We start from the raw sequence: 26344 nt of genomic DNA, 5'->3' as shown, positions 1-26344 counted from the left end.
ATCCTGCTTGTATATTTGACAACATATGGAAGCCTATTCTTTGTGCCATGCGCATGCACTTTTTGTTCTCAAAAGAACATTAATATACGAACCACATATCACTATCATGCGCATACATGTGCATCTGAATGCACTAACATGTCTTGGTATATTTTTACGAAATTTTCGGTATTATCCATAGAAATTCAAGGCGCATCTCTTTGGACATATACTTTATCATTATTTACTATGAAGCATTGAAAATATGGACCGCCCTTTTGTAATGGGAGTTGGTGAACACACTCTCTATGTGTGTAGTGTGTAAAGGACAAGGGGTTGTGTATGGCACAATAGTTTAGTTAATGCTCACCTAAAAAGCTTCACTATTATGCAGGCTCCCATGTTGCACCTTAATTTAAATAAATTCTAAGCTAAAGTCGTGGTCATATGCATCGAACGAGGAACTCATCGAGCCATAAGCATGAATGTGTAATAACATAATGTGTGGATCCACTTGCACGAGGATTAAAAGTACTTTATTTCTTAGAAATAACTTGCATCATGTACCATTGTATGTTACCACTATACGCAATCTTGCTTGTGTTTCTCTCATGGACACATGTCAAGCCGCATCACCTTGGTGTTTCCTATGACTTGAAAAGGCACACCTTTACATTTCCTCTATCCAAGTGGGTGCTTTTTTAAGATTTGATGTCATATCTATCATCCATGTCAGCGGACGAAGAACATCATTGATTATCATCACCATCAATATGTCATTTGCTTTACCAACATATGTCGTAAAGTTCTCTAGTGAGAGTAAAATGCGTAAATGCCACGTCGATGAGACTCTAATTCTTATGGCGAAGACCACGGCATGCCAAACTTCGCCATGAAGTTTGAAAATCCACATTTGTTTTTAGGGTATTTCGTAGTTTTGTAAATAATATATTTGTAATGGGCTATATAGTTCTCGAGTAATCCTACCGTATGTGGGAATTGCAAAAGATTTATAGACACATTTTGAGGGATCCCATATGAGAAGAAATTTACTTAACATCAGAGACAAAAAGCATATGCAGTGCTCATACTTGTACACATTGTGCAAAATGTATGCAAAAATATCCTAAGTGAGATTTTATATATCTAGCCTCCACCATCGTCAAGTTTCATGATAACCTACATTCTTAAGATACTTGGGTTTAGATATTTTACCCTCAAAATCAATCATCTATGGGAGTCTCTCTCTCTCTCTCTCACCAGACCTAAAAAGGCAACACTTTAAAGCAACTCTATGACGCGGAAATTTAAAGTTATTCCACAAAGATATTAACTTGCCATCCACGGAAAAGAAAACATTTCTGAATGCGATGTTGACAATCCACATGTCAAACTTTATATATGGGTATTTGAAACTCTCATTTGCTTAGCACATCAGATACAATGTAGCATTGCGAATATCTACTAGCACTTGCACTATTGTAGGTAAACAAGTTACATATATTGTGCAAAGCACAACTTTTCTTATCTAGAAGTGGTTATGATATATCATTAAATAAATGCCAACAACAAGTTTACATTACATTTTAGTATACAAAAGTTTCGAACATCTTTTCCAATGATATTATATATGATTTATTATTCGTTGGCTTCAATATCTTTGCTGCATTTACCAATTCCTTTCATACACTTTTCAAGTCGATTTCTTGGTTTTCTTCCTACGGCTTCAAAAAGTCAAATTTAATCAATTTGACTGATTTCAGCTACACTCCATTGCATCTTTTGGACTAGATCATCATGTATCTACAATAGTCTTTTACTGGCATAGTTTGTCAATATAAACAATAGTTCTTATACACCTTCCCTAATGTCACTTGGTTATCATGTAGTTTAAGTTCTTTCAAACAGTAGTATTCCCCTATAATAAGGATAGTTGTATTTCTTTTTTTTCCACATGTATAACCAGTACAATTCTTCTTATAGCATACCATTCTCCTTCTTGTTGTCCTTTGGTTCTTTGGAGTCTTCATCCTATGCAAACATATTAGCTTTCCATGATTCTATAATATGGCCTTAAACAAAATACATTTGTTAGTTCTTTTTTTATTTGCCCCTACACTATAGCCTCATATTGGACGTCCATGCCGATCTACAAATGCCTTCATTTGTAGAGCATCTCTAGGTTGGCCATACTACACATGCAAGCTCACCCACTAGTAGTAATGCCACTTTCCTTCTCCAAGTGAGTTATCCTCAACCATTTACTCTAACACCTAGTATAAAATCTTAGTCATTACATGTAACCAATGGGTTGGTTGAAAAGACATTGCATTTATGTAGGTTCTATATGTTGTACAATATGCCCAAAGTGTGAAATTGAGCTCGTGATTGCAATCTAGAAGAGCTATTCTACTATCTTCGTAAGGATATTCTCCAAAATTACTAATAAGTGGTACTCTTGTTGTGAATGAGCACGCAATACTATATTAGCTCTTATATTATAGCTACGATAGGTCTAACCAAAAAACAACATTGAATAAAAACAAAAGTAAGAAAAAGAAGGAAAAAAGGAATTTTTATCATGAACAAGGACAAGATTTACAATAATGCATCAAACCTAGATCTGAATCAAAATCTTTATAACACAATGCCTTCTCTAAACAATGCACCATTGTCTTATACATGGTTGCCTCTTAGCAAACATGCATGGTTGCCACTAAGCTTTTGGGCATTTGTTACAAGATATCAAGCATTACTGAGATTCTTAAGAAACTCTCAAGTTCCATCGTTAAACATATAGACTATCTAATCCACAATGTAGTATAAATTGTTATACACTTTCTTCGAGTCCAAAACAACCTTTCCTTCGAACTTTGGGCCATCAACAAGTTGAACTTGAGGTAGGGGTAGAACAACTTGATTTGGAATGGACTAGAAGTATATGGGTCGCAACAACAACACATGGAATAGTGGAATGCAATGACCACTAAGCCATATTACAAGTTAAATTATCACCATCTTGATCCGATTGTGGATGGAGATTAGAATAAAATGTGCAATTATAATTGATTTGATAAGAAACAACAAATGGATCCATTGATAATATAACTTGTTACAAGGCCTAGTGGCCTTCACATTATGCCGCGATAGCCATACATGATCCTCAACTCAAAACTTTGATTCCTCGTCAATAGAGCCAAAATAGATGCGTCGCCCCGAGATGTCTTTAACCAAGGTCGCATTTGTGTTCTGCGAGGGGTTCTCTCACCTCATCGGATTTGTTGGTGAGGGGTTTAGATTGTTGTATACCATAATGGTGGCGAATTGGGCAAGGTCCATTGTCAATTGTCCTTGACCCACTAATAATGTCTAGCCTAATCTCATGAACTTTCACGGTCACCTCACTACAAAAATCCCTAATAAAGAAGTTAACTTAAGCTTAACAAATGCTTGAGTGTTAAATATGTATAACACATTTGAAAGTAAATATTATTTATGACAACACTCACCACACCATGATTGATTAAGAATGTGGCACAATATATACAAAAAAAGAGGAATGATTAGGGTTTGTCTAATTAGCACTTAACCTTGATGAAAAGAATGGCATGCGGAAGCAATATAGGAAAGCTGAACAACAGAAAACGCAGGTTTAATGGAAAGCTTAGGTTTGCACAATAGGCACGGGAGAGACAGAGAGAGAGTAATCACAAGAACTTAATTCAAAAAATAATACTCGATCTGTACATACATCGTGCTCAGTGAGCACCTTTTATACAAGCCCTGACAATGGGCTGACACAAGTACTGACAATACTTGACTGCTCATAAATGAGCCTCGACACTCACTCCCAAAATTATTCCTTTACGAGGAATATCTCTCTAACGGCCTTTTGGTTTACACACCGATACGACCTTTCGTCATGCATTGATTTGCGTACCAGTTTACGCATCCGTTTTACGCACTGGTTCGGCCTAACCGATCGGTCGCAACTGATCTGGTCCTCGGCTTGCTCAGCTGATCCGGCCGATGTTGAGCTTGTCTCTCAACACTCCCCCTCAAGCTCAACTTGAGGCTCTTCGGAATCTTCCAGATCACCACTTTGGTTCCTCCTGGCTCCACTCCTGGCTTGCGCTCCTCGGCCTGTTCGACTCTGCGCGCTTCGACCCTTCCGGTCGGCTTGTCTGCTCCCACGGCCCTTCATAGCTCCCTTGCTGTCGTGGTGTTGACGCTTCTTCTGCTGCCTTCTTTTCCGCTTGGCCCTCGGTTGATTCATTGTATCCGAATCAAACATCTGAACTGACTCGGCTACCTCCGATCGGTTTTCGCTCTCGTCCGAGTTGGCTGTCTCCAACTCGTCTTCGGTCTTCTCGCCCTTGACGACGTCATCTCCCCCATGCTTGGTTGGCTTTGGCTCTTTCTTCAGGCTGCTCCCCTTATGTCCGCTTTCAGACTCTTCTACGGATCCGCCCTCGGCTTCTTCAGCCGATTCGAAGTCGAATTCGTCATCCGACTCGGCGTCACGGTCTTCTCTCCCCCTTATGTGGTCATTCGGGACATCTCTACCCCTCAAGTTCGGCACGTCGAGATGACGCAACCCAAGCGCACCCGAGAATTGCCGCAACTTGTCCAGGCCAAGAGGCTTGGTGAAAATATCGGCGGTCTGCCGATCCGTCGGAACATACTGAAGTTCAACGTCACCGGAGAGAACACGCTCACGGACGAAATGGTAGTGCACCTCAATGTGCTTAGTCCGGGCGTGGAAAACGGGGTTCTTCGCGAGCTGGATGCTGCTGAGGTTGTCGCAATAGATTGTCGTTGGATCGGACACCTCCTCTTGCAGATCCTTAAGTAGCCGCTTCAACCATATGGCTTCGCATGTTGCAACAGCCGCTCCTCGGTACTCAGCTTCGGTGCTCGACAGTGCAACTGTCGGCTGCTTCTTACAGCTTCGGTGCTCGACAGTGCAACTGTCGGCTGCTTCTTACTGCTCCATGCTATCGCGTCACTCCCAAGAGAGAACCCGTATCTGGACGTGGATCAGCGATCAACGACATTGTCAGCCCAATCAACATCGATGTAGTCGACCAACTGCGAGGCGATACCAGTCCGATATAGCAGTCCCCGGTCCTTAGTGCTGCTTACGTACCACAATACGTGTTGCACACATTGAAGGTGCTCCTCGATAGGTCGCACCATGAACTGACTGATCACCCCGACTAGATAAATGAGATCGGGTCGGGTGATTGTCAAGTAGATAAGGCTTCCGACAATTTTTTGGAACCTCGTCGGGTCGCATACCTTTCCGGACTCGGGGCGAAGCTTGACGGTTCTATCCAGAGGAGTCGAGACGGACTTATAGTCTATCATCCCGAATTTGAAGAGCATATTCAGCGCGTATTGACGTTGGCTGATCAGTATGCCTTCGGGGGTGCAGATCACTATGATCCCGAGGAAGTAATGAAGATCCCCCAGATCCTTCATGTCGAACGATGCCACAAGCTGGAGCTTCATGCGGTCGATTTCACCTAGGTCGGCACCGGTGATGACCAAGTCATCAACATATAGTAAAATACTAATCGGCCCGAGTCGCCTTTCTGGATGAATAGTGAGAAGTTCGATTTTGACGTCGCAGAGCCCATTCGACGCAATTGTTGCGTGATCTTCTCGTTCCAGGCACGCAGGGCTTGCTTTATTCCGTAAAGGGACTTCTTCAATCGGCACACCGTTGTCGTGATGTGGCGTGCTCAAGGGTGGGAAAAACCGGCGAAAAGGGAGTACAAAATGTGCATGTGCAATGTGTGTGCACACAAAAGCGATTAATTGTGCATATGCAAAATAAAAAGGAAAAGAAAGGGTAAAAGGGAGGTATAGAAGCTCGTGCAAAAAGTAAGAGAGAGGTGAGATAATGGGTAGAGGGGAGACAGGCTATAAATTTATAGAGATAGAATTATATATTATATAAAAAAGCGTTAGTGGGTTAGTGGATAGTCACATTGACTACTAGCTAGAGGTGCAGGGTTTGAATCTAGTCTTATAGTGCAACGTTAAGGAATTTTATTCCTTTTCCATTGAAGACAAATTTGGCGACCCCCGCCTTCTTTTTTTCCTATAAAAGGAGGTCGAGGGGGGCTCATTTGGGAGGACGTTTTGGGAGGAGGAGACTATCGCCAATTTTCCTTCGAAGCTCTTCATCTCCTTATTCACCACTTTTCTTCATCTCCTACCCCTTCATCCCCCCATTGCCACGTGCTCGTCTTATTCGCGTCGACACTCGAAGTGCTCGTGAGCTCACACTTCGTTGGTTCGACTTTGCTCCGCCCCGTTCGTCGTTGCGAGCCCGTGTGCTCGCCGTTCGGGTGGTCGTGGTTCGTTGGGATTGGCATTTTGGTGGTGCTCGTGTGTTCGTCTTCGCCGTGTTCAGTTTTGCCTTGTCTCTAAGGGCATTTAATATTTATGTTTTGGTTGAGCTTGTGGTTAACTATAAGTTGCCATTGTAAACAAAACCCTATTTTATAAAGGGTCCTCTTGCATTAGAATCGAGCACGTATTTAACTCTTTGGTCAATATCGTTCGTGTTTCTTTCTCTCCTTCTTTCTTTATTCGTGTCTTTCTTGTACGTTCGGCCGTCTTGTGACGAGGGGACCGTTCGGGCTTGCCCATGCACCTCTCCTCCTCATAAAGGCGTACGAGCATTTGTATGTGTGTTTGTGTCTTCCTTGTACGTTCGGCCATCTTGTGACGAGGGGACCGTTCGGGCTTGCCCATGCACCTCTCCTCCTCATAAAGGCATACGAGCATTTTGTGCGTGTGTTTGTGTCTTCCTTGTACGTTCGACCGTCTTGTGACGAGGGGACCGTTCGGGCTTGCCCATGCACCTCTCCTCCTCATAAAGGCGTACGAGCATTTGTGCGCGTGTTTGTGTCTTCCTTGTACGTTCGGCCGTCTTGTGACGAGGGGACCGTTCGGGCTTGCCCATGCACCTCTCCTCCTCATAAAGGCGTACGAGCATTTGTGTGCGTGTTTGTGTCTTCCTTGTACGTTCGACCGTCTTGTGACGAGGGGACCGTTCGGGCTTGCCCATGCACCTCTCCTCCTCATAAAGGCATACGAGCATTTTGTGCGTGTGTTTTGTGTCTTCCTCGTACGTTCGACGTCTTGTCACGAGGGAACGTTCAGGCGCGCCCATGCACCTCTCCTCCTCATAAAGCCATACGGACATTCGTGTTTGTGTTATCGTTCCCTTGTGCATTCATGTTGCGTGCTCATCTTGCTTGTACTCGTTTGGTCACTTGGCTCGTACGGTGATCTCGGAAGGTCGATGAGTCGTGATCAACGAGAGCCACCGGCCTCACAAAACAAAGGGGAACGAGACCTTGCTCGGGAAGGGGTGGGGAAGTAGTATTGTCATAAAGCAAACCTCGGGTCTTCTCTATCCCTTGAGTACTCCCTAGTCTGAGACCCCCGTGGTCCCGCCCAAGTAACACACGCGCGCAAAACTTCGCGACATAAATTGGTGAACCCGACGTGAAAGGGTGGCAAAGGAGAACCAAGATGCGAGGAGGAGAACTCGCTGAAGCGATGGCGGCGGCGGTGGACCGCTTGGTAAATGCCCGAGAAGGCATCACCGGTCTAGACCGGGCCATAGAGACGATGGTTAGCACAACGGGGTAGTTCAATGGAAGAGATATCACGAGCTACTTGGATGCCTATAAGGCCGAAATGCTTATGCGAAACGTCCCCAAAGATAGGCGGCTAACCGGATTTGCTAGAGTGGTAACGCCGAGTATCCACACGGAGGTACTCGAGATCCAAGCAAACTGTTGCAATTGGGTGGAGTTCGAAGAAAGACTCCTCGAGAAGTACGACCTTGATGACTCACTCAGAATTTCGAAAAGGGATCTAATGGAGTGGGTTGAGCTTCTCGGCAAGGGGAGAAATACTATGGTACTTTTACAAGAATTTGAGAAGCGCTTCGCGTGACTCTTGACGCTCGATAGGATGGTGCTTGACACAAGCAAGGTCCTACTATTCATAAAGACTGTTGATGCACGAGACTGAGAGAAGGTGGGGTCCCTCCTCGAAACTGATGATGGGCTCACGACGGATTGGGCTATGGTAAAACGGGTTTGTAGCCGCTTCGATAAGAGAAGGGAATGGAATGACGGGTCTCCGTTGAGCGGCCAAACATCCACAGGCTCCATTAGTGAGACACACGAACCCAGGGCTGGTAGAATACCTCAAGAAAGAGAGCAAGCAAATGCAAGGTTCATCCCCGAGAGAAACGTGGTTGAAGCACCGTCGGGAGGGTCGGCAATAGACAAGCTCACAAAGATGGTGTGAGATCTCCAAATAGCGCAAGCTAGGAGAGAGAGTGGCGGCCCTCAAGATCGACGTCCCCCGTTCGCGCAAAGATGTATGTGGTGTGACAACCCCGACCACCTACGAAGGGAGTTTGGAGACTTTCAAGAGGCCCTAAGAAAGGATATTGTCTATCTTTGGAACAATAGGGTCTATTCGACGGAGACAAGGCGCCCGTTGGGATTGAATCAAGGCCGAGGGGGCATGAGAAGGCTAATGGAGAAGGCCGAAGCACGACATGTTGAAGCCGTCCACTACTCGGCGTCGGTTGGGATCCGAGTGGGGAAAGAGGGGAGGAGGCAAGAGGAGAAAGAGTTTGACTTTTGGCCGTCAATCCTTGGAAGCCTCTCTAAGGGGAAGTTCAAAAGAGAAGAAGCAGACGAGGCAGAAAGAAGGGTCCAAGAAGCAACCGGGTGGAAGGATCCGGTGGAAGAAAAGACAGGCTTAGTGGAAGCCGCTTGCCAAAACTACGAAGTAATGGTAGAAGAGAAGAAGGTAGGAAATGACGAGGGAGCCGGTCCATCAAGGAAATACGACGCTTGAGGTGCACGAAGAAGGGAAGAGTCGAACCAGTCTCAAGCACGCGACGAAAGATGGAAAGAGAAGGGGAACCCCCCCAACTTCAAGCTTTGCTCGGAGATTGAACAAGCAACGGACTTGAAGAAGGTAGTGGAGGAGAGGATCCTCGATAGTCGCGTAGAGTTTACTTTGCGAGAGGTCCTCGGAATTGGCAAGAAAGAATTCCACGAGGTCATCATCGACCTAATGAAGAGGAAGCGGCTCTCAATGGAGCAAGAAGTGGCAAAACCCGCGATTGTAAATGCATTGTCAACTGAGGTCCCCGAGGAAGACGAAGACTATGCGGACAGTCACTACACAAGGCCGCATTGGGCGAGAGCGACAACGGAGACACCGGTACGGGTCGGAGATGTAAAAGAGCCGGTGGTAGCATTGATCGACCATGGCTCTGAGATCAACCTTATGTCCATGGACTTTTATAAAAAGGGAAAGTGGCCGATCAACATGAAGCACGGGTGGAAGATTAGAGCGGCGACCCGAGCAACCGAGGAGCTATACGGGCTTGCCCGAATGTACGTGTGAAGGTGGGGGACGTAGAAATAGATCAAAATTTCTTTGTTCAAGAGATGTCCTCGCACCCGGTCATCTTGGGTGAACCATACATCACGGCGGCTCATATGGAGACGAAGGTGCTAGACAACGGGTCGGCATATGCGAGGGTCAAGAGCCAAGATGGGAAGCATTCGGTCTAATTCCTTACAGTGAGGCCCAACCATGAGCGCAATCGAGCCTCCCTCAAAGGGGATAGCCGAGAGGATTTTTGATTCGGGCTATTAAAGAGTGGGGCCGCAATAGCTCGAGGCAAACTAAGACCCTAAACCCTTGTAAAAATATTAAATGTAATAGGAAACAATTTTGGTTCTCCGAAAATGGAGCTTGTAAAATTACTAGTTTAAGTGATAGAGATAAGTCTAGGGCCAAGAGATACGAAAGGTATCTCAAACAATGTAATTTATTGGGGGAAGATGACACCATAAGCGGCGCCATGGAGGCGGTCTCGTTCGACGACACTCTCAGAGAGATGGAGAGGGTAGTCGCTTCGGGCCTCAATGAAGACAAGGTAATTCCAGTCAACTCAGTTGACATGTACACCGCCATCGAAGAGCTTGGGCGGTTGATTGAGGAAGCGAGGACGGTCAAGGTGCAAACAAAGTACAAGACCGTGGACAAGAAGGTGAAGCCTGTGGCTGCCCCATTGCCTAACGATAGTTGGGATCGGATAAAGGGGGTAGCGGCTGATCCTAGCTTGTGGGACCCACGAGGCATAGGGCATTGGTTCACCGACGAGACGCGACAGAAGCTCCGGATTCGTGGGGGTGGCTTCCTATTGCCTAGGGAGGAGGAAAGATTTAGAAGGATGATCGAAAGCAACGGAAGGGCTTTCGCCTTCTCGTAGGGTGAGATAGGGTGTGTAAACCCTAAGATCGTGGAGCCAATGGTGATCTTTATGGTGCCGCATGTACCGTGGAACATCAAGCCAATCCCCGTTCCGAGAGCTCACATCCCGAAGTTGATTGAGCTACTCAAGGAAAAGATCGAGATGGGTATCCTCGAGCCATCAAGCTCCCCATACTCGAATCGGTGGTTCACTGTGCCAAAGAAGAACGGCACATTACGCTTCATCCAGGACCTACAACCTGTTAATCAAGTGACAATTCAAAATGCCGGGGTCGGACCGAGCGTTGACGAATTCGCCGAGGCCTTCGCTGGAAGGTCTATTTATTTGATCAGTGATCTATACTCGGGGTATGATCAATTCCAACTAGCTATGGAGAGCAGGGACATCACGACGATGCGGACTCCTATCGGCCTAGTGCGAATGTGTACCTTGCCACAAGGAGGCACTAACTCTGTAGCCCACATGGTAAATGCAATGAACAAGGTACTGAGAGATTGCATCCCCGACATCACCATGCCATTCCTCGATGACATCCCCATAAAAGGGTGCTCTGAAGCGGAGAAAGATGAAACCTTGGACGAGTATGGGTGCAGACGTTTTGTGGCATATCACATCTCTGATTGTGAGAAGGTTCTACAAAGACTCGAAGATGCACGCTTGACCTTCTTGGGTGAGAAATCGGCATTCGGCCAACCAGAGATCCTTGTGGTGGGACACTTGTGTGGGGCGTACGGACGGAAGCCGTCCCCGGCAAAGGTGGTCGCCATCACAGACATGAGGGAAGAATGTAAATCGCAAACAGAGGTGAGGTGATTTCTTGGTGCTTGTGCATTCTACCACATCTGGATCCCGCACTATGCTCACCTAGCCGAGCCCTTGTATGGGCTACTTAAGAAGGGGCGGAAGTTCAAGTGGGAGGAAGAGCACACAGAGGCAATGAAGAGGCTCAAAGGAATGTTGGTAGCGGCACCAACTTTACGAAAAGCTATATACAAGGAAGGGGTGCCCATCTACGTGACGGTAGATACGAGTCCAACAGGGATTGGATGGGTCATCAACCAAGAAGGAGAGGATGGTACACGCTATGCCATCCGGTTCGGAGCCAAGGTCTTAAGCGAGCGACAACGAGGATATGCCCAAGTAAAACGTGAGCTTTGGGGTATTGTGTCCGTAGTGAAGGCGGATAAAGATTACCTAATCGGGTTAGAGGTGGTAATAGAGATGGATTGCCTTCCAATCCTAGGGATGGTTTCGGGGTGTGCAACACCTGACCTAGCTATGCTAAGATGGATCGCTTACATCAAATCAATGAACCCGGAGATTCACCACATTTTAGGGAAGAACAATGTCATGGTAGATATGCTATCGAGGGCAAGGTTCGAAGGCGAAAGCAACATGGTGTCTGAAGATGAGGATGTCGCTCTTGACTTCTTTAAGATAGCCCAAGCGTCTATAGATGATCAAGATGTGCGAGTACTCAACGCCTTCAACGAAAGTGAATACGAAGGGGAGTGGCTACACATTGGCAAGTTCTTAAGCTCAATGACAATGGATAGTTCATGGTCGAAGCAGGAAGCACAAAGAGTCCGAAAGAAAGCGTACAAGTACTTCCTACGAGGGGGGATTCCTTTGGAGGCACCCGAAGAGAAGGACGGGGACGCCACAACGAGTGGTCATAAAGGAAGAGGACTAGACAACATTGGTGTCTGAATTCCACGAGAGTCCTTGGGCGGGCCATAGAGGAACGTGGGCAACATTCGAGAAGTTAAAGGAGAAGTATTGGTGGCCGAGAATGTACAAGGATGTCGCCCATTTCGTGGGGACATGTGCAAGCTGTCAGATACACTCCAACATACGCCATAGGGACGAGTTGCACCCGACCTACCCACTCACCATACACTTCAAATGGATGGTGGATTTGGTTTCGATGCCGATGGGAGTGGGCCAAATGAAATATTTGGTGCTAGCAAGAGAAGACCTAACAAATCAAGTAGAAGGGCGGGCCTTAGCAAACAAAACGACGGTGGGGGTGTGTAAATTCTTACTCGAGGATGTCATCTGCCGGTACGGATGGGAAAGATAGTGGCCGATAGAGGAGAGCTGAACGCTCACGAAGCTACAGAGCTCTTTGACCGACTTGGAGTGAAGCTCTCTCTCACAACCGCTTATAACCCGGAGGCTAATGGAAAGATAGAACGCGGACACGGGCCTATCGTAAAAGCCATTGTACGAGCTTGTGATGGGCGAGTCAGGAATTGGCCTCGGTTACTACCTTATGCCTTGTGGGCCGACAGAACAACTCATAGCTCAGTTACAGGTTTCATGCCAGCTGAACTCATGTACGGACAAAAGCCGGTGATGCCCATTGAAGACACGATCGCTTCATGGGTAGTGATGCCGTGGGAAAACGAGATGAGTCGAGAAGAGCTTCTAGCCACAAGGATAAGGCAACTTGAGAGAAGACCCGAAGACTTGGAGTTAGCAAAGGAGAGGTTAGAAGCGGCTAGGCTAAGTAACAAAGCCCGATTCGACAAGACACATCGACTACGCCCTTAGAAGATCGAAGAAGGAGACTGGGTGATTGTATATGATAGTAGTCTCGACAATCAACATAGGTCGATGCAGAAATTCGCAAAGCGATGATTCGGGCCGTACATGGTAACGAGTGCAAACGATAATGCTACCTACCACCTCGCTGAACTCGATGGGACTAAGCTGGCAGTACCAATAGCCGAGAAGCGGGTCAAAATCTTCAAAACGTGACACAACAAGGAGCCAAACCTCGATGACCTTGACGAAGACAAAGGCGAGCAAACAACAAGCCATGGGGTCAATGAGGAGGAGGAAATGAACTATTGACCACCCTCAGCCCGCTATTCTTGGCACATACCGGAGGATGTGCGGTTTGGTGGGGGTGGATGTCGTGATGTGGCGTGCTTGAGAGTGGGAAAAACCGGCGAAAAGGGGGTAAAAAATGTGCATGTGCAATGTGTGTGCACACAAAAGCGATTAATTGTGCATATGCAAAATAAAAAGGAAAAGAAAGGGTAAAAGGGAGGTATAGAAGCTCGTGCAAAAAGTAAGAGAGAGGTGAGATAATGGGTAGAGGGGAGACATGCTATAAATTTATAGAGATAAAATTATATATTATATAAAAAAGAGTTAGTTGGTTAGTGGATAGTCACATTGACTACTAGCTAGAGGTGCAAGGTTCGAATCTAGTCTTATAGTGCAACGTGATTTAATGAATTTTATTCTTTTTTCATTGAAGACAAATTTGGCGACCCCCGCTTTCTTTTTTTCCTATAAAAGGAGGTCGAGGGGGGCTCATTTGGGAGGACGTTTTGGGAGGAGGAGACTATCGCCAATTTTCCTTCGAAGCTCTTCATCTCCTTATTCACCACTTTTCTTCATCTCATACCCCTTCATCCCCCCATCGCCATGTGCTCGTCTTATTCGCGTCGGCACTCGAAGTGCTCGTGAGCCCACGCTTCGTTGGTTCGACCTTGCTCCGCCCCGTTCGTCGTTGCGAGCCCGTGTGCTCGCCGTTCGGGTGGTCGTGGTTCGTTGGGATTGGCATTTTGGTGGTGCTCGTGTGTTCGTCTTCGCCGTGTTCGGTTTTACCTTGTCTCTAAGGGCATTTAATATTTATGGTTTGATTGAGCTTGTGGTTAACTATAAGTTGCCATTGTAAACAAAACCCTATTTTATAAAGGGTCCTCTTGCATTAGAATCGAGCACGTATTTAACTCTTTGGTCAATATCGTTCGTGTTTCTTTCTCTCCTTCTTTCTTTATTCGTGTCTTTCTTGTACGTTCGGCCGTCTTGTGACGAGGGGACCGTTCGGGCTTGCCCATGCACCTCTCCTCCTCATAAAGGCGTACGAGCATTTGTATGTGTGTTTGTGTCTTCCTTGTACGTTCGGCCGTCTTGTGATGAGGGGACCGTTCGGGCTTTCCTATGCACCTCTCCTCCTCATAAAGGCGTACGAGCATTTTGTGCGTGTGTTTGTGTCTTCCTTGTACGTTTGACCGTCTTGTGACGAGGGGACCGTTCGGGCTTGCCCATGCACCTCTCCTCATAAAGGCGTACGAGCATTTGTGCGTGTGTTTGTGTCTTCCTTGTACGTTCGGCCGTCTTGTGACGAGGGGACCGTTCGGGCTTGCCCATGCACCTCTCCTCCTCATAAAGGCGTACGAGCATTTGTGTGCGTGTTTGTGTCTTCCTTGTACGTTCGACCGTCTTGTGACGAGGGGACCGTTCGGGCTTGCCCATGCACCTCTCCTCCTCATAAAGGCATACGAGCATTTTGTGCGTGTGTTTTGTGTCTTCCTCGTACGTTCAACATCTTGTCACGAGGGAGCGTTCAGGCGCACCCATTCACCTCTCCTCCTCATAAAGCCGTACGGACATTCGTGTTTGTGTTATCGTCCCCTTGTGCGTTCATGTTGCGTGCTCATCTTGCTTGTACTCGTTTGGTGACTTGGCTCGTACGATGATCTCGGAAGGTCGACGAGTCGTGATCAAGGAGAGCCACCAGCCTCACAAAACAAAGGGGAACGAGACCTTGCTCGGGAAGGGGTGGGGAAGTAGTATTGTCATAAAGCAAACCTCGGGTCTTCTCTATCCCTTGAGTACTCCCTAGTCCGAGACCCCCGTGGTCCCGCCCAAGTAACACACGCGCGCGAAACTTCGCGACACCGCCGAAGTGTTCATTCCGGAGTGAAATCTGGGGGTTGTACCATGGACACCTGTTCCTGAAGCTCACCTTGCAGGAACACATTCTTTACATCCATCTGATGTAAGTGCCACCCCTTTTCCGCAGTTACCGCAAGCAAAACACGGACGGTCGTCATCTTCGCGACTGACGCAAACGTCTCATCATAATCAATGCCGTGTTTCTGCGTGTAGCCTTTCGCTACTAACCGAGCCTTGTATCGGTTGACCGAACCCTCGGTGTTGTACTTGACTTTGTACACCCACCTACATCCGATCGGCTTCACACCCTTCGGTGCGTCAACCAAGTCCCAGGTCTCGTTTTCCGCCAATGCGTGCATCTCTTCCTCCATCGCGGCACGCCAATTCGCGTCCTTAGCCGCTTCTGCGTAGCTCTCTGGCTCACGCACTTCCGCTACACAGGTCATGTTCGCATAATGATGCGCCATGTACTCGTTGTATCCGAACTGCACAACTGGGTTCTTTTGGCGGGTAGATCGGCGTAATCGGTCATTAGCCGATGTCGAGGTCTTCTCGGCTGACGCGGACTTCACTCTTGAAGACCTATCACCGCTGCCCTCAGAGTCGGACTTGCGTTGGTCTGACTCGTGCCTATCCGTGCCGGAATCCTACACCTTCTTCTTCCCTTTCTCTTTGTGTGTGAGCCGTCTTCTCAGCTTCCTAGGTGGGGAATGCACGGTCGAGTCTCCACTACTCGCCGGCTCTTCATCGGACTAGTCGTACCGACTCAGTCGTTCATTCGGTCCACTTAACCGAAACAAAATCGGACTCTCTTCGCGGGTCCCGATTTCAGGCTCATCTAGAGGCATCTCGGCCTCGCTAGCCTCATCATCAGAACTCGGATTGGAGGCGAGGTCCGGAGTCGGAGGCAAGTACCAGGACGCGAACTCATCAAACACAACGTCGTGGCTCACGCGTGCTTGTTTGGTGCGCGGGTTATAACACTTATAACCCTTCTGCTCATCCGAGTAACCGACCAAGATACATTTCTTGGCCTTTGCGTCTAGATTCCTCCGTTTCTCCTTTTGCACATGCACATACGCAATGCTACTGAAAACTCGTAAGTGTCGCAAGTTCGGCTTCGTTCCGAAGTATAGCTCGTGCGCCGACACTTTTTCTCTGATCCAAGTTTGGATGTATACCGTGGTCCTTACCGCCTCGGCCCAGTAGAACTTGGGCAAGCTCTTCTCCTCCAGCATTGCCCGTGCCGCTTCCACAACCGACCGATTTTTCCTCTCGGCCACGCCGTTTTGCTCTCGTGTGTATCTACAACTGAATTCGCGCCGAATTTCCATCTGTTGTAGATAACCGTTGAATTGATCGGAAAAGTATTCTTTTCCGCCATCCAACCATAGACACTTGATCTTTCTTCCTGTTTCCATTTCCACGAACCCTTTGAGGTCCCGGAAACAGTCGAAGACTTCGCTTTTCCTCTCAATGAGGTAGATCCACGCGTGCCGCGTGTAGTCGTCGATGAAGGAGACGAAGTATCGGCTCCCGCCAAGACTAACATTTTGTGCCGGCCCCCACACATAGGAGTGTATCAAGTCGAGCTTGTTCCGGCTCCGGTTACGCTCGTTGGGGAATGGAAGTCGGTGTTGCTTCCCAAGCTGGCAAGCTTCACAAATTTGTGCCTTCTGGCCACTAAATTTGGGCAATCCGAATACCACCTATTTCGATTGCAGGTCTTGAAGCCACTGGTAGTTGACGTGGCCTATCCTTTTGTGCCATAAGTCGATGTCCGACTCGACTTTTTGTCCCTTCGCGAACATTGCGGTGCCACCGTCAGTAGAGTCGAGGATGAACATCCTCCCATCTCTTTGCCCTTGTGCAATAATACAACCTTCTTCCTCAATGAAGCACCCGAGGTGTGTAAACCGAACCCGCATCCCCTGGTCGACGATATGCCCGACTGACACCAGATTCTTCGTGATGGTCGGGACGTGTAACACGTTCATAAGTTTCCCTTTTTGCCTGACATGGCTCAAGGGAACTTCACCGACATTCGCGATCGGATGCGGAGTGTCGTCTCCGGTTGCGACTACTCCTGGTTGCATCGGTTTCTCAAGGTATGAGAACCACTCCTCCTGGCACGTCATGTGGTTTAACGCGCCGGAGTCGACGTACCACACCTCCTCCGACTTCGGGGTGACCTTCTTCATTGAGTTTGCTTCGTGTCTTGTCATGAAGACTGACCCTTTTTCGGCTTTTCTGGATCATTCGGCGTAGTGCGATTGTTGCTGGTTTCCTTTGTCGGTATGTCCGGAACCAGATCCGGAACCGGTCCTCTCCGACTCGACACGCTTTTTTCAGCACTCGCTCTCCCTGTGGCCTTTCTTGCCACAATACCAGCATTCCGTGGCGGATTTCCCTTGCCGGTTCTTGTCGCCTCGAATCCCCCTGTTTCCGGAGGGTCCGGAATTGCTGTCTCCATCACTTCGGTGAGTCCTTCCTTGATCTCGTCGGTCGCCTCCATTGCACACCGACTCTCCTTGTCCTCCATGTCCATGGGGCCTATCTCCCTCCGTGTACAACATCTTGCTGTCGGTGTGCGTGCTCGTTGATGCACCCGCGTGGTTCTCCTCTACCAGGAGCATCGACTGTAAGTCGAAAAAGGACGACGTATTCTCCCGGGTACACACATAGTTCGGAACGCCCCGAACTTCGATGCCAAACCCCCGAGACAGACCTGAACCATCTCGCTTTCCTCGATGTTCACATCGATGGAAGCTAAGGAATCGCATATGTCCTTGATCTTCGAGGTATAGTTAGCCATCGACAAATCGTGTTGTCGTAGGTTGCTCAACTCCTGTCGGAGCTGAAGCTTCCTGGTTGCGGTGCTCGCGGCGAAGATCTTCTTCAGATTTTCCCACGCACCCTTCATCGTTTTTGCATCTCGAATGTAACTTAGCAGCTGTTCGCCCACACAAGACGCGAAACAGTACAACACTCTGCTCGCCGATTGTTCCCACGACGGGAAGTCTTTATGTGTTGAATCGGGTGCTGTGTCATTTGCTCCATCGACATAGCTCCAGTAACCGTGTCTGAGCAGGTACTGGTGCATCTTGTAGGACCAAGATGTGTAGTTGGTTCTGTCGAGCTTCTCCGTTGGAAGCGAGCTAGCCATTCCTCTGTCCATCTGTTTTCTTGTTCTTCTTCGTTGGTTTTTCCTTCAAGCAAAGTCGGCTGCAGAGGTTCTCAACCCTCGTGCTCTGATACCATGAAAAGAATGGCATGCAGAAGCAATATAGGAAAACTGAACAACAGAAAACACAGGTTTAATGGAAAGCTTAGGTTTGCACAGTATGCACGGGAGAGACAGAGAGAGAGTAAACACAAGAACTTAATTCAAAAAATAATACTCGATCTGTACATACATTGTGCTCAGTGAACACCTTTTATACAAGCCCTGACAATGGGCTGACACAAGTATTGATAGTACTTGACTGCTCATAAATGAGCCTTGACACTCACTCCCAAAATTATTCCTTTACGAGGAATATCTCTCTAACGGCCTTTCGGTTTACGCACCGATACGGCCTTTAATTACACACAGGTTTGCGTACCAGTTTACGCATCCGTTTTACGCACCGGCCTCGGCTTGCTCAGCCGATCCGGCCGATGTTGAGCTTGTCTCTCAACACTTGATAACCCAACTCACAAAGAATGTACGAGGGCAAGGGAGAAAGGGAGAGCTCAAGCTTAAACTATGAAGGGGCTCAAGACTAAAGGTTCAAGACGTCACCAAAATAAGGTTTTTATAGTATTTTATATATAAGGTTTATTCCCTTTGACATTGGGATGGCCTTTTGGCCTAAAAGTCTAGAGACCTTTTTGTTCTATTCCCCTTTTTCCCAGTCTTTTCCTTAATATAGTACCCATGTTGATGCTAATATCTTCGTGGGCCATGCTACATATTGACAATACTTAACATCCCCCCAAACGTAATGAATGCACACTCTTGGGTACACCATGTTGGGTTGTGGTTGTAGGGTTGAAGAGGGTTGTAGAGGAGAGGAGAGGAGTGAAAGTTTTCACGGTGATTATGATATGTGGGGTAAAGAGTGTCATGAATATATACCAAAACTCCAAAAACATGATAGATATTTGAAACCACAATCTCTACAAAGTTTTGACCAACGATCTGAATATCTTGTACATTGAGAACTCAATCAAATAAGTTGTTCTACTTACGATTGAAGAGTCCAACACTTGGCTCCTGGATTCAGGTGTGTCATACCACGCGACTCCTCATAGATCGCAATTCTGGCAAGATTTGGCCAAATATTCCGACTTTGTCTGAGTAAAAAATTCACAGCACTGTGCTATTATTGGAATCGACACGGTGTCGCGAAGATGCACGTGTGCCCGTGCTTTTCTTGAGTGGGACCATTGGGGTCTTGAACCGGGGAGGACGTTCACGAAATTGTCGAAAAGATGATGATGTGGATATGAGTTGAGGAAACCAATGTCACATTTGAAAAGATCGAAAGATTGATGATTATAAGGAGAACAATAAGAAGTATAATAATATTGATCGAAGGTAAAAGAAGAAGAACAATAAGAAGTATATTTATAAGAAGAATTTTATATTGATGGTGATATCACCTCTTGAGCCCCCCCTTTACACACTCTCTACTAGGGTTTTTATAGGTTTGTTCATGCATAAAACCATGGGCTAAAACCATGGTTTTGCTTATGATATGCACAAAACTATAGGTTTAAACCATGGTTTTGTGCACATGGTTTTATATGTTTGTTTCCTATGGAATACTAAATATGATAAGAAAATATACAAAATTTAAAGCACTTAGTAGTAGCTTTCGTCGTAAGTGAATTGTTTCCTATCTTGGAGGTGCAAGGTTCAAATCTTGCTTGCACCTCCCTATATGCACTTAGCCCTAAGCGTATTTTCATATTTACAAGTGTGTGTGTAATGTGTGTGGAACCACACTTTTTTACTTAGTGGACATGCGATATCATGACATCCACCCCCACCAAACTACACATCCTCTGGCATGTGCCAAGAAGGAAAAGAGTGATGTGGTGGGGCCAAAGGTTGAACCTTTGGCTTGCTCCTTGTGCCTCACCTGTGCTGATTTTGTCTCTTGTTTCTACACGAACCGTTGTTGCCATCCGATCCACCATATTCTTCGCTCACTGGTCATCTAACTTTCTTTTATCATATTTTCTTAGTCCACGCCTGCTTTTCGAAGGCCTTATCATAATACTGTTGTTGAGTATCTTAGTGGTCCATTCTTCAACTACATGCTCACTTTTAGGTCCTTAAGTGACCGCATTTCATGCTTCCCACTTTTTCCACTTTCGTGGTATACTCTCGCGTTGGAGTTGACCATGACTTCCACGCTAGTGTCATCCTTGTTAGATTTTGTGATCAGATATTTTGGATCCACTTGGCCCACTTGGCCCTCGTCTTCCCTTGTTGTGCTTTGCTTCGGCTCTTTGTTGCACGCATCAGCTTTTGTCGTTGTGCTTTGCTTGAGCTCTTTGTCCCGCACATCCACATTTGTCGTTGTGCTTCGTTTGGTCTCTTCATCGTACACACCGGCTTCATCCTTCGCTTCCTCACATCCACCTTTCGTCTCTTTGATCTCACGTTGGCTCTCGGACACAACTACCGAAGTCTCTGGAACAAGTGTGGACGAATCCTCTCCATGGTCGTTGCTTGCTCTTGCCATCTTCGGGCCAATGTCATTCTCTATGTTGTCTTGGTCCTTCTCTTCCTCTTCTCCAACATCTGTCTCTTGGGTCTCACGTTGGTTTCTAGACGCAACTGCCCAAGTCTCTAGATGAAGTGTTAGGAAAATCTCCACATGGCCATCCACCATCGACTTGTCCATAGCCATCTCCGACTCGATGTCATTTCTCGTGGCTACCTCCTATCTGTGGCATGAAGACAAAGATGAAGAAGGAGACAAGATGGAATGAAACGAGAATACTAGATTGATGTGTCAATGACTGGTGTTGAATCCCTTTAAAGGGACCAAGGATGTTACAAGTATTTATACAATTTCGGAGATTGAATATCTCTAGAATATACCCGTTTAGAATATACCACAGAATAATTCTAGAATATACTAACGACTAGAATATTCTCGAATGTAGCCAGACACTAGACTCTACAATATATACAAGTTCATAATCTAATGTGGACAGTGATGAGAAATGCACGGAATATCGTTCGGCCACAACTGAGTCGTAAATCACTTTATAAGAATCAAACACAGAAATGGGAACTGGAGAGTACACAAGAAAATGACACAGGATGTTTACGTGAAAACCCTAATAGGGAAAAACCACGGGAGCCCACAGACTCCGAACTATCACTATGAAGAGAAAGAGTACAATTAGAGACTCGGAGGCAACGACCTCGAGCTCTGTTTCTTCGCACAATGGCGGTTACAATAGAGTATCGCTCTGTATCTCTCTCTCTCTCTCTCTCTCTCACTCTTTGTACAATAGTTACTCATAAAAATACAACCACACTTACAATGATCTGCAACAATGATCACAAATAGTGTTTGCCCTAGGTCATATTTATACTAATATGACTTTAGGACTATTTACAAATATAGCCCCAATGGGCTTGTCAGAGACATATTTACATATATGTCCCTTCATCCAGTGAGAGGTTCTCACTGGGCCTGCATCATCTGGTTCTCACCGGGTCTTCCTTGCTAGGTAGTCATCATCCCATCCGGAGGGACCGAAATCCCAACATTCTCCCCCTTCACTTCGGTATGGGATATCTGGTCAGTCCGATCCGCTTTCGACACGCGTCCAGCTTGTCAGGTGTCAACACCTTGGTCAACATATCCGACTCGTTCTCCTCTGTGTGGATCTTGATTAGCACGAACTCTTGGTCTTCCACTCGTTCTTGGATCCAGTGATACCTGCGCTGGATGTGCTTCGTCCTGGAATGGTAAGCCACGTTCTTTGTAAGGTGGATGGCACTTTGACTATCACAATAGAGCCGATATTTCTCTTGCCGGATCCCTAGTTCTTCGACGAAGTCCTTCATCCATAGTATTTCCTTGCCAGCTTCCACAACTGCCGTGTACTCCGCCTTTGTGGTTGACAACGCAACCGTCTTCTGCAGCCTCGACTACCACGAAACAACTCCCCCTACATATGTCATAACATATCTAGATGTTGACCGGTTGGTATCCACATCAACCGACATATCTGAATCGGTAAAACCGTCGAGATTGGGTTTACCGGAGCCGAATTAGAGGCATATACTCGAGGTGCCTTTCAAGTACCGGTGTCGTGAAGTACGAAAGCTTCGCATTAAAAGTCTACAATAAGATAAATATGTAACTAAAATAAAATAAACCTTGATAATATTTTATACATAAAGATAATATTAACAACACACACTATGATAATATTATACATTATATGTAGAGGTAAGTTATATTACATGGACGAGAGAGGATTTAAGCCAATAAACCCCGTCTTATGACACTCAAACATTACCATTTAGCCTATACTAATAATTTAAAAGAGATCATATGCGTTGTTTTATTTGAAGTAATATTTTATAGTCTAAACCATGTAATATACTACATCACACCATATAACATATCACATTGGCAAAAGAGGACTTGCACCAACAACCCCAACCTTATATTCAATCTTACCATTTAGCCTATACTTGTGATGTGTATTAAACATATGTATTGTACTATTGTATGGTTTAAACCATGAAATGTACTACATGTGCACCATATAGTACACATGCAAAATCCTCTCTACATGTGCACCATATAGCACACATGCAAGAGCCTCGTTGCATGTGCGCCACATGGCCCACATGTAGAACCATCTCTTCCCTATAAAAGGAGAAGGGAGTATGGTCACAAGGGGGATCAAGGAATCGATCAATATCAAAAGAACTATATTATATATATCAAATAGAGTTATGTTGTAAGTGATATCACAATAGAGAAAGAAGAAAAGAAGGTCAATATACAAGAGAAGCTCTAAGTTGGCGGTTGTGCTGCTCAACTCTTAACAAAAAAAGGGTGGAGGTTCGAGTCTTATCTCATTGCAAGATAGAAGAGAAGATTGTGGTCTACTATCAAGAAAGAGAAGAGCGATAGAAACGAAGATTGTGGTCTACCTTGTGAGACAAAGTTCAAATTCAACAACGCTCGCAACTATTTTGTAACTCTTTCATCAAATAATTATAAATCTCTTTTATTGCTTCAATTATCATTCTATATCCTATCTTGTCATATCTTGTTGATCATTATTTATCTATTTCTACTCTTTCGTCTCTTTTGTCCAAAATCCCAGTGATTCCTTCCTCACTTTCACGTTATCTTCTGTCTACGCAACGCTACGCTTCTAGGCAAGCCACGCCACGACACAATTTGGTGAACCCGACGTGAAACGGGGAAGTAGAAGAGACATCTAAAGTAAAGATCAACATCAACATGGCAAGTACGAGTACAATGGATCCGGTAATGTTGTTTATTGAAAAGTTGAATCAAGATGCCTTACGAGAAGTCCGAGAGAAGATTGGTGTGTTTGATGGCACAAATATTTCGAAGTATGTGAATATATATTATGATGAAATGGAAATGTCTGGTATAAATGATGTCAATAAGATAGAAAAGTTTTATAAATTAGTGGAAATGGAATTAAGAGATAGAATTCGTGAAATACAAGCATTGCATAGTTTGGATTGGAATGCATTCAAAGAAGCACTTGTGTCTGAATATGCTCGTGAGGATTTCTCTCGAGTTACTATGCGTTCATTTCATGAATGGATCTTAAAAGAAGATAAAGGGTTATCTGTGGCTGACACAAAAAAAGAGTTTGATAGGATGTATGGACACTTAAAACTAGAAGAAAGAAATTCTTTGTCTTGGCAAAATGTTGCTTTATTTTTGCAGGCAGTTGACAAGAGATATAGAAAAGAATTGGAATTCATGCTTGAAGTACCAAATACTGAGGATGGTATAACTACAGATTGGAATGAGGTAACAAATGCTTGTAATAAATTTATGAAAAGAATGCAAAGGAATGGTGCAATGCTACAAATACCACATGTGGGAATCACAAATCGGCTTGAGCAAAACATCGAAGTTCAAAGACTTGGTCGAGAACCATCACACGAAATGGTCCATCAACCACGAGAAATGATCGAAACTAAGAGTGAGTCTTTGCTTGATGATTTAGTTCAAAGTATGAAAGATCTAACAATTAAAGTGGCAAAGCTTGAGAATGGTCAGACTTCGAGGTCAAGGGAACCATTTCGACCTCGATGCATGTGGTGTGATAGTCTCGAACATTGATTACGTGATTGTGTGGAATATAAAGACATGGAAAATTGAGACTTGGTGTATTGGAAAAATGGTAACATTTATTTAATTGAAACTAGAAGTTCACTTACAAAGAACTTTGGTGATGGTGGTGTTAAGGTTAAATTTGAAGAAGCTGAAGCAAAGAAGGCTTCTGCAATGTACTACTTGGCAACGGCAGGAATGTGCCTCGATGACATGCCATCCCGATCACCATTCTGTGGGAGAAGGTTGTAAGTACTGCACAAAAGCAAAAGATGAAGATAGAAGACCTTCGTGTTGCTGGAGATTCTGTAAGGAAAAACACTGGATGGGATGTTCCAGTAGATGCTATGACGGTCTATGCTCAGATGGTAGAACACCAAGAGCATGAGGTGATAGTGGAAGAAAAAAGGAAAAGGCCGGATGATGAGATTGGCTCAACAAAAAAGCATGAGACAAGAGAAAGCAAAAGAAAAGAGATGGACACAAAGGTCGAAAAAGGTAAATTTGGTCCTTCATTCAAATTAATGTTTGATATTGAAAAAGATACTGTTGAGATATCAAGCTCAACTAGTTTAATCTAGTTAGTCAACACATGTAACTTAGTAGTTACCTAGATCGAATCTAGTTAATGTGTTGACCTTAAGCCTTTAAATAGGACCTTGTACTTAAGTAGGATATTCTAGATCCTCCACTCCTTAGTACATTTAATGTAGGACTTACACATAAGTACCTATGTTCTACCCACACATGTGCACCCTTGCACACGGGTTGTATATATACCTCATTGTGGGTATTTTTGTAGTTGATGACACTTTTCAATATAGTCAATCATCCCCCATTTATCTTTGTGTTTAAGTGTAACTTCCTCTCTCTCTCTCTCTTCCTCTCACACACTCTCACGCGCATATCATACTAATCTTCCGCTGCTTAACGTAACCATATAATTAGTCTCTAATTAACCCTAGTTAATTACCTAATTACTTAACATGGTATCAGAGCGCGTGGTTTAGGAAATCCACTAAGCCCACCGCTTATTCGTGACTGTGTGTTCGAGACGCCGACGACAAATCCCGACTATTCGCTATCCACTACCGTAGTGCCGCTACGAAGGACGTGTACGCGACCAAGAGAAGAAAAACAAAACGGAAGACACAACAATCAACATGAACAAACAAATGGGAAGCTCTCTCCCTAGCGAAAAGCTAGACCGAAGCAACTATTCATCTTGGGAGTACAAGATGAATCAATACCTTGTCGGCCAAGGGTATTGGAGCTACATCAACGGCGCACAAGAAAACAAACCCGAAACCACACACGCCAACTACCCAATGTGGGAGCAAGGCGCGAGTCGGGTAATGTATTGCTTGGCAACATGTGTAAACGACCACATGCTTAGCCACATTCGTGACGCCAAGACACCCAAAGAGGCATGGGAAAATCTCAAGAAGATTTTCGTCGCGGACACATCCGCGCGCAAGCTTCAACTCCGGCAAGAGTTGAACAACATACGACAAAAAGAAATGTCCGTGACGGACTACACCGCCAAGATCAAGAGCATTTGCGACTCTCTTGGCTCCATCAACGTCAACATCGACGAGGACGAGATGGTGCAAGTATGCTTGGGCGGCCTCGCACAACGATTCAACCCGTTGAGAACGGCAATCTTGGCGAGAGATACCCATCCCTCGTTCTTCAACCTCTAATCAATGCTATTGGTCGAAGAAAACCACGTTCAACCAAAGACCAACACATCGGAAGGACAAATGCTCTTCTCCGATACGGATGGTGCCCATAGACGAGGTCGACGCGGAAGAGGTCAATTCGACCTATCCCACGAAGGGAATTCACAATTTCGGCAAGGAAACGGAAGCCATCGAGGAACCTTCACAAGAAGGGGGAGCTTCCACGCTGAACAAGGTCGGCGAATGACGCCACCTACGTGCAACTATTGTGGCAAAATTGGCCATCGCAA

The sequence above is a fragment of the Azolla caroliniana genome, unplaced genomic scaffold, assembly GCF_043228905.1.
Source record: "Azolla caroliniana isolate FFs.n. ecotype wild unplaced genomic scaffold, voAzoCaro1.0.p SCAF_17, whole genome shotgun sequence".
Taxonomy (NCBI): Eukaryota; Viridiplantae; Streptophyta; class Polypodiopsida; order Salviniales; family Salviniaceae; genus Azolla; species Azolla caroliniana.
This window is presented reverse-complemented; position numbering follows the sequence as displayed.